Source organism: Apostichopus japonicus, chromosome 5 (genome assembly GCF_037975245.1).
Source record: "Apostichopus japonicus isolate 1M-3 chromosome 5, ASM3797524v1, whole genome shotgun sequence".
Classification (NCBI taxonomy): domain Eukaryota; kingdom Metazoa; phylum Echinodermata; class Holothuroidea; order Aspidochirotida; family Stichopodidae; genus Apostichopus; species Apostichopus japonicus.
The window spans coordinates 1143350-1150849 of record NC_092565.1 but is presented as its reverse complement, the minus strand read 5'-3'; the positions used below and the strand labels follow the sequence as shown (position 1 = coordinate 1150849).

The following is a 7500-nucleotide window of genomic DNA, read 5'->3' as shown; positions in this document are numbered from 1 at the left end:
TCGGGTTTTAGCATGCTTGCTCTTCCTCCGCTCCACCGGACGAGCCGGACGGAACGGGGTGGCGGTGCGCCCGACCCAGAGGGCCGGGATCCCGCCTCGTGACGGCCCTGTGCCGACCTTCACTTTCGTTATGCCAGGATAGGTTTCGGTAGACCCCCTCGACTTGCAAGCCTGCTTAGACTCCTTGGTCCGTGTTTCAAGACGGGTCGAATGAGGAGGCCTCGCTCACGCCCGACAGACCCTCCGCTTCGGCCGAAGCCGCGGCGAGACCGGACCCTCCGGATCCCGCCGGCCACGCGACAGCAAGCTGTGCACGCGACCGACGGAGACGCCGGTGGCCCGGACCCCGCTGCCTGAACCCCCGGGGGGGGCAGGCCGTCACGCAGAGTCCTCGACAGAGAGCGCAGTGAGCAACCGTGACGGGCGGCGTAAGACGGCGAGGGCCGAAGCCCCCGCACGCCGCAGCCTCGCCCGCCCCTCTGCTCCGCTCTTCGGTCGGTCGCCGGGAAGGGCGCCGAACGGTAGAAGTGCGACGCGGACCGGACGGCGAAGCGCCGCGGGTCGGTCCCGAGGGATCCGAACCCGCACACGCTGCCGCGCCGACCGCGCCTGAATCAACCGGACGCCCCATGTAGCATGCGGCACTCATCCGTTTACTTCTTGGCAGTTTCACGCAATGTTGAACCCTCTCTTCAAAGTTCTTTTCAACGTTCCCTCACGGTACTTGTTGACTATCGGTCTCGTGCATAGTATTGAGCCTTGGATGGAGTTCACCACCCCTCTTTGGGCTGCATTCTAAAACAACCCGACTCTTGGAAAGCTTTCCCTCCGGCCTTCGAGTCCGCCCTACGGGCCTTACACCCGCTGCGGGTAAGCTGCAGCCCCGATCACAGTGGACTGCGGCCGGACTCTGTCGACCGGAGTTCAGTTTCCTTACGCCACAGGTCCCTCGCACCGCAAACGGGCGCGGGGATTCGGCGATGGGCTCTTCCTGCTTCGCTCGCCGCTACTGAAGGAATCCTTGTTAGTTTCTTTTCTCTCCGCTTAGTGATATGCTTAAATCCAGCGGGTAATCTCATCCGATCTGAGGTCTGGAATCGTGAAAGACACGTGGAACGTGATCGGAGTCATAGCGGCGACCCGGGGTCTCTCCTTCCCCGGCGCTCCCCGAAGAATCGGGTCGCCGGCGGGAAAGGGTGGCCTACCATGCGCCTGCGAGAACGCAGACGGGAGGACGAGAGACCCCGCGATTGGGTCGACCGGCTCTGCCCGGCAGAGGCTCCTCGACCGTTCCGGGGGGTCGGACGCTGGACCGCACCACGGGCGCATACGTCTACACCCCGATGGCACGTCGCACGACCGACGAACCCCCGGTTACCGATCGAGCCTGCTCGCCGAGTTTCACCGGCGCCGACATCACAGAACTCCATCTGACACTGACCCGACGCAGCCGGCCGTCGAAGGGACGGCTGCGGCCGGGCGCTCCTCCGGCGCGCGAACACGCCGACTCTGTGAGTGATTGTCTTCAGACGCTCAGACGGACGTGGCTCGAGGAGCAGAGCATCCCCGAGCCGCCATTTGCGTTCGAATAAGTCGATGATCAGTGAGTTCTGCAATTCACATGAATTCTCGCATCTAACTGCGTTCTTCATCGACGCACGAGCCGAGTGATCCACCACCAAGAATTGTCATTTGCCACTGGAAGACTCCCGCGTTCGCAAACTCTCCTCAGAGCCGAGGGAAGAAGTGGAACGGAAGGAGAAAGGACACGGGGACTCTGTGCCTTCTTTGCTTGTGACTGGAAAGAAATATCCTCCGTCGAGCCGAGGGGGGAAGCGGGCTCCCTCCTTCCCCCCACCGCCGCGAGGGCGGGTCGCGCGAGTCAGACTCGCCGACTGGGGGGAAATCGGGCGACACCGGTGCCCCTTCTCTGCCCTGCGGAGAATGCCTCGAGGAGCGCCGCGCCGCGGACGGCGACGGCGTCTCCACCCTTGCGGGACTTCTCCCTCGAAGCTACCGGGAGTGCGAGACTCCGTGAGACAGACGACGAGAGAAGAACCGGGTACTCCCCGGGCTGGTCTGTGTGTGACACGCCCGTCTCCTTTTTGTCGGAGAGAGCGAAGGCGAAGCGCGGGGTCTGACCTCGACCGTGGAACGGGGAAGGAGGCGGTGAAAACCCCGCTCGAGTCCCCCCGGCTTTTCCAATTTGCTCTCTCCGCGTGTCTCTCTGTGACGGCTTTTCCGACATTCCCCCTTTGTTCCCTCTCCGATCACGGAGGGGAAGGGTTCTGTTAATGATCCTTCCGCAGGTTCACCTACGGAAACCTTGTTACGACTTTTACTTCCTCTAAATGATCAAGTTTGACCGTCTTCTCGTCGCGCCTCGACAACCGGCCGAAGCCGGGGGTGCCAGACGGTCGATCCGATGGCCTCACTAAGTCATTCGATCGGTAGTAGCGACGGGCGGTGTGTACAAAGGGCAGGGACGTAATCAATGCGAGCTGATGACTCGCGTTTACTTGGAATTCCTCGTTCAAGGGACACAATTACAAGTCCCTGTCCCCAGCACGGAGAAGTCTCAGCGGATTACCCGGACCTTTCGGCCGAGGGCAAATGTACCCGCTGCTTGCGCCAGTGTAGCGCGCGTGCGGCCCCGGACATCTAAGGGCATCACAGACCTGTTATTGCTCCATCTCGTATGGCTGAAAGCCATTTGTCCCTCTAAGAAGTTCGCGGCTCACCACGACGGGTGGCCGGACTATTTAGCAAGCAAGAGTCTCGTTCGTTATCGGAATTAACCAGACAAATCACTCCACCAACTAAGAACGGCCATGCACCACCATCCACAAAATCAAGAAAGAGCTCTCAATCTGTCAATCCTCACTGTGTCCGGGCCGGGTAGGTTTCCCCGTGTTGAGTCAAATTAAGCCGCAGGCTCCACTCCTGGTGGTGCCCTTCCGTCAATTCCTTTAAGTTTCAGCTTTGCAACCATACTTCCCCCGGAACCCAAAGACTTTGGTTTTCCGGAGAGTTGCCCGCCGCGTCATGGGAGGAACGCCGGCGAATTACGAGTCGGTATCGTTTATGGTCGGAACTAGGGCGGTATCTGATCGCCTTCGATCCTCCGACTTTCGTTCTTGATCAATGAAGACATTCTTGGCAAATGCTTTCGCTGTCGGGCGTCTTGCGACGATCCAAGAATTTCACCTCTCACGCCGCAATACGAATGCCCCCGGCAGTCCCTCTTGATCATTACCTCAGGATCTCAAGACCAACGAAATAGAACCGAGGTCCTCTTCCACTATTCCATGCTGAGCTGTTCGGGCACTTTGGCCTGCTTTGAACACTTCAATTTTCTCAAAGTAAACGTTCCAGTCTCGCACGGCACTCAGTTAAGAGCACCGCACGACCAACCGAATCACTGGCCGGGAAAAATCTCCCACGACTCCCGTTTGACGGGGAGAAGGGGAACGGGCAGTGCACGCCTCACGGCGGACCGCCCGCCCCGGCCAGAAATCCGACTACGAGCTTTTTAACTGCAGCAAATTTAATATACGCTGCTGGAGCTGGAATTACCGCGGCTGCTGGCACCAGACTTGCCCTCCAGTAGATCCTCGTTAAAGGATTTAAAGTGTACTCATTCCGATCACAGGGCCTCCGAAGAGGCCTGTATCGTTATTTTTTGTCACTACCTCCCCGTGTCAGGAGTGGGTAATTTGCGTGCCTGCTGCCTTCCTTGGATGTGGTAGCCGTTTCTCAGGCTCCCTCTCCGGAATCGAACCCTGATTCTCCGTTACCCGTCACAACCATGATAAGCGCATAACTTACCATCGAAAGTTGATAGAGCAGACTTTTGAAGGGAGCGTCGCCGGTGCAAGACCGTGCGATCGGCATGATTATCTAGAGTTCACCAGCGGAGACCGGACCCCGAAAGGACCGGGCTGGCCTTGTTCCTAATAAGAGCACGCTTCCCCCGAAGGGTCGGCGCTTTGTTGCATGTATTAGCTCTAGAATTACCACAGTTATCCATGGTATAAGACTTTCTCCAATAAACCATAACTGATCTAATGAGCCATCTGCAGTTTCTCTTGTATGTTCAGGATTGTACTTAGACGTGCATGGCTTAATCTTTGAGACAAGCATATGACTACTGGCAGGATCAACCAGGTAACGGTCGACAGAACCGGGCTGGGCCCGTTCGCCGTCCGGGAGTCGCTCTCGCACTCCCCTCTCTCTCTCTCTGAATTCTCAATTGTCGATGCCGTGCTATTACGGTACAGTGATCGAAGAACCGCCCGAAGGGATTCTCGAGGTGTGTATCTCTACCCGAGTCGACTGGGTCGTCTCGAGAGGAGTCGCAGTGGTCCCGCCTCGGAGACGGGACCGGTTCGAAGCGACGCGGGAGGGCGACGGCTCGTCCACTGGAACAGGGGAGAGCAATCGCACGCCTCGAGCGTGCATTCGTTGCTTGGATGAAAAAGCCCGTACCGAGCGCCGAGTGCAACACATGGTCGCAGCAACGGCAGCATGCCCGAACGGGTCCCGTGGAGAAAGCTCGATATCTGACGACACCGAGGTCCTGCTCTTTCTCCACCGGGGGTTCTGCGGATGAAAAGGCTCAATATCTGAACGTCGATATATACGTGTGCACGGAGGGACACCTCTGCTCACGGGGCGAGTGGGTGAAAACCCCCGCTCTGAGCGCCGAGTTGCAACACATGGTCGCGATGAAACGACGGCTGACCCTACCGAAAGGGCCCGCTGGAGTCCAACCATGACACGTATACACACACGACAGACATTAAAAGCCTTCTCGAGTCTTGGATCGACTCTACTACCCCCCTCATATATAGAATCCGATTCACTCTGCCCGCTCGTTCTGACCATTGGATCACACACTTAAGCCAATACCCGCTACACTTAAGAGATCTCGAAATCTCGAACGAGACCCAGATTCTCTGCGGGTGAGTCGGGCGGCCTGCCGTCGCCGTCGGCTTGCCGTTTGCCTTTCGCCTGGTCGCATGGCACTCGTGCCATCGACCACGCAACGCGAGAGGCCTTCTCCCTTCTCCTTTCTCTCTCATCTCTACTCTCTCTCTTCTCCACCGGGGGTTCTGCGGATGAAAAAGCTCAATATCTGGGATTGTATATATACATATGCACGAAAGAACCTTCTACTCACGGGGCGAGTGGGTGAAAACCCCCGCACCGAGCGCCGAGTTGCAACACATGGTCGCGATGAAACGACGGCTGACCCTACCGAGAAGGCCAGCAAGGGTCTGACGTGCAAAAACATATTTACGCACCACAGGCAAGGAGCCTTTTCGAGTCTCGGGTGGACTCCCGTCCGCGAAAGCTTCATATCTGAACGTCGATATATACGTGTGCACGGAGGGACACCTCTGCTCACGGGGCGAGTGGGTGAAAACCCCCGCTCTGAGCGCCGAGTTGCAACACATGGTCGCGATGAAACGACGGCTGACCCTACCGAAAGGGCCCGCTGGAGTCCAACCATGACACGCATACACACACGACAGACATTAAAAGCCTTCTCGAGTCTTGGATCGACTCTACTACCCCCCTCATATATAGAATCCGATTCACTCTGCCCGCTCGTTCTGACCATTGGATCACACACTTAAGCCAATACCCGCTACACTAAAGAGATCTCAAAATCTCGGACGAGAGCCACACCTTGCGGATGCATCGGGCGGCCTGCCGTCGAGGTCGGCCGTCGCCCCGTCTCACAGACTCGTGCAACACGACGAGTCCCAGCCTACGCCTGTGTGCATCACCGTCGGCCTAAATCTCGGCCCTCGCCCGGTCGCATGACACTCGTGCCATCGACCGCACCATCGACCTTCTCACCCGGGAGCAACCCGTGTTTTCAGAGGAGTGCCGGGGTTGCTCCCGTGCCGGGTATGTCTTGTCCGGCGGCGCCCCGTCTCACAGACTCGTGCAACGACAACGGGTCCCATGCCTACGCATGTGTGCATCACCGTCGGCTAATTACTCGGCCCTCGCCCGGTCGCATGACACTCGTGCCGTCGATCACACCATCGACCTTCTCACATGGGAGCGACCCGTATTTTCAGAGGAGTGTCGGGGTTGCTCCCGTGCCGGATATATCTTGACGAAATCAAGGAGATATATGAGGAAACTTCTACAATTTGAAGATCGACCGGCGAGACAAGACACTCCCCTTAATATATAATCCGATTCACTCTGCCCACTCATTCTGACCATTGGGTCACACACTTAAGCCAATACCCGTTACACTAAAGTTGACCATGTTTTTTTTTTTTTGATATTATTATTATTATTTTTTTTTTGTCAACGTCCTCTGTAACGAAGTCAAAACTCTATGCATGTGTTCGCGTGTCGTTCTGCCGTCTCCGCCGGGCACATCCCAGCCAGCGCCCGATACATTTCAGTTGACAACGGTCACAACTCTATGCATGTGCTCGTGGGTCGTTCTGCCGTCAACGTCGGGAACACACAGGCCAGTACCCGCTACATTAAAATTGACAATGGTCACAACTCTATGCATGTGCTCGTGGGTCGTTCTACCGTCAACGTCGGGCGCACACAGGCCAGTACCCGATACATGCAAGTTGACAGTGGTCACAAACTCTATGCATGTGTTCGCGTGTCGTTCTGCCGTCTCCGCCGGGCACATCCCAGCCAGCGCCCGATACATTCAAGTTGACAACGGTCACAACTCTATGCATGTGCTCGTGGGTCGTTCTACCGTCAACGTCGGGCGCACACAGGCCAGTACCCGATACATGCAAGTTGACAATGGTCACAAACTCTATGCATGTGTTCGCGTGTCGTTCTGCCGTCTCCGCCGGGCACATCCCAGCCAGCGCCCGATACATTCAAGTTGACAACGGTCACAACTCTATGCATGTGTTCGCGTGTCGTTCTGCCGTCTCCGCCGGGCACATCCCAGCCAGCGCCCGATACATTAAAGTTGACAACGGTCACAACTCTATGCATGTGCTCGTGGGTCGTTCTACCGTCAACGTCGGGCGCACACAGGCCAGTACCCGATACATGCAAGTTGACAGTGGTCACAAACTCTATGCATGTGTTCGCGTGTCGTTCTGCCGTCTCCGCCGCGCACATCCTAGCCAGCGCCCGATACATTAAAGTTGACAGTGGTCAAAACTCTATGCATGTGTTCGCGTGTCGTTCTGCCGTCTCCGCCGCGCACATCCTAGCCAGCGCCCGATACATTCAAGTTGACGACGGTCACAACACTATGAATGTGTTCGCGTGTCGTTCTGCCGTCTCCGCCGGGCGCATCCCAGCCAGCGCCCGATACATTCAAGTTGACAACGGTCACAACTCTATGCATGTGCTCGCGGGTCGTTCTGCCGTCAACGTCGGGCGCACACAGGCCAGTACCCGATTCATGCAAGTTGACAACGGTCACAAACTCTATGCATGTGTTCGCGTGTCGTTCTGCCGTCTCCGCCGGGCACATCCCAGCCA

General features: G+C 57.3%; 3 non-coding genes across 3 annotated transcripts in view; all 3 read right to left on the bottom strand.

The window, feature by feature from the left end:
* LOC139968426 (large subunit ribosomal RNA) overlaps positions 1-1093 on the bottom strand; it is a 4029-nt gene extending 2936 nt beyond the window's left edge. The window contains exon 1 of the ribosomal RNA XR_011793424.1: positions 1-1093. This exon is cut by the window's left edge and continues 2936 nt beyond it. This is a non-coding gene — a ribosomal RNA (large subunit ribosomal RNA).
* Positions 1094-1527: 434 nt separating this feature from the next.
* LOC139968235 (5.8S ribosomal RNA) lies at positions 1528-1687 on the bottom strand. Its single transcript, XR_011793272.1, has one exon. It is a non-coding gene; the product is annotated as a 5.8S ribosomal RNA (ribosomal RNA).
* Positions 1688-2292: 605 nt separating this feature from the next.
* On the bottom strand, positions 2293-4170 carry LOC139968352 (small subunit ribosomal RNA). The gene has a single exon (XR_011793357.1). It is a non-coding gene; the product is annotated as a small subunit ribosomal RNA (ribosomal RNA).
* Between the last annotated feature and the right edge of the window lie 3330 nt (positions 4171-7500).